Raw genomic sequence first — 2,020 nt, 5'->3', positions numbered from 1 at the left:
TTTTATTTTGATGCCCACTATGTTAATCACTTATTGATGCTGTTTTTGAAGTATGAATAAGTCAATAAGTAATTTATTCCATTGAAATATCATTGATGTATTATAGAGAAGTGATTTATCTTTTTATAAATGACAAAAGGCACATCTGCCTCATTTTCGCTGTGGTATCGTGATACTACTCAGAACTGTGATACTTTCACTGATATCGTATCATGGGTCCCAATTTTGGTACCGTGACAACACTAATCTGGAGGGGGTTCATCTGCAAAAACGAATGAAAAACTAAACAACGGTATTCGGTACTCGGTATTCGGCCAAGCGTGTAATTTTACTCTGCTTCGGCAACAAATTTTCATTTCGGTGCATCCCTACTAAATAGTATCTGCAAATTATGATTCAGATGTCGAATCAGTGTCTGAACGAATTATCAGGTGGTTAGTGCTACCAATTTCTATGATAGGACGAATCAGTATTCTTAAAACGAATATTCTCCTGAAATTTATTTAACTTTTTCAATCTATCCCCCTTCCTCACCCTACTCATTTTTTTTCTCAAAAACTAAAAGTATGATTTGCAATTTCATTTGGAACAATAGACGGGCTACACATACACAATTATCTCTGCCATATCTGCCCTATGAAAGAGGAGGCCTTCAACTCCCAAACCTCCAGTGGTATTTCTGGGCAGCCCAACTCTCTACTGCCTCCTGCTGGTTCACAATGGAGACACCCAATGACCTGGATGAGCATTGAAATATATAATACATCTCCTCTACCACTCAATTCATATCTGTATTCAGCTTAATTTAAAGAACTAAAGAAATTTACACAGAATCCCTTTGTTAAAAATACAATACAAGTATGGTATGAGGTACATAAGCATAAGCAGCTCTATACCAATTCTCTCCAATCTGGGGTAACTGTGACTTCACACCTGCCATTCACTGTGAGGCAAATTGTGATTTGTGATATTGGGCTTTATAAATAAAATTGATTATTTGATTGATGGTAAGAATGATATGAGCTTCAAAATCTGGGTTGATAAAGGCCTAGGTAAAATAGCAGATTCATTTGACAATGGCACTCTCATGTCCTTTGAAGATTTGAAACACAAGATTGATATCCAGCAAAAACATTTTTGAAAAATATCTTCAGATTAGGAGCTACATATCTAAGATACATCCTTATCCTTACCTGCTCTTACCTCTAGGGAACAAATAACTGTAAAACACAATTCAAAGAGAGGCCTGATTTCGGGATTCTACAAAACAATCATGGACCACTCCCAGATATCCTCAGAAATGAAGAGACTTGCATGGAGTGAGGACTTAGAAAGCAAAATCTCAGTGGAAGACTGGCAGTCACTTTGCTTGAAAGCTCAAACACAATCCACAAACACCCATTTTAAATTACTCCAATATAAGTGGATAAATGAGAATATATGTAACTCCAACCATGTTAAATAAATTTGACCCCAATACTCCTGACACATGTAATAAATGTGGAATAAAGGGCATGCTATTTCATTGCTCATTGGACTGCCCAAATATCTAGGTATTATGGATAGAGGTTTTGGATATCCTTTCACATGTCATAGGTGTCAAGTCGTCTGTATGCCCCAAACTGAGTATCCTTGGAATTTTTGCCATAAATTGTAAACTAAGCAAGGCAGATAAGAAAATGACACTCTACTGCTTACTACAAGCAAAACACACCATAGCCAGATTCTGGAAACCCACCTGAGACCAAGTTTACAAACCTGGCTTAATGGACTGTCACACTCCCATGCCCTAGAAAAACTTACCCTTACAATTAAGGGTAAATATTCCAATTTTGATAGGATATGGGGTCGTTTCTCCTAGAGGGGGCAGAAGGCTATAGACATCTACCTGTCTTAATCTCTTGAATGCAAAAATGTAATGGGCTTCTTTTCTTTATCCCTTGCTTTCTTTTAGTCTTTCAATATTTGTATAGGTATCATTTCTGATTATTTATTTTGAACCTTGGAAAAATACTCACTG

This window comes from Epinephelus moara, chromosome 7, assembly GCF_006386435.1.
Source record: "Epinephelus moara isolate mb chromosome 7, YSFRI_EMoa_1.0, whole genome shotgun sequence".
Classification (NCBI taxonomy): Eukaryota; Metazoa; Chordata; class Actinopteri; order Perciformes; family Serranidae; genus Epinephelus; species Epinephelus moara.
This window is presented reverse-complemented; position numbering follows the sequence as displayed.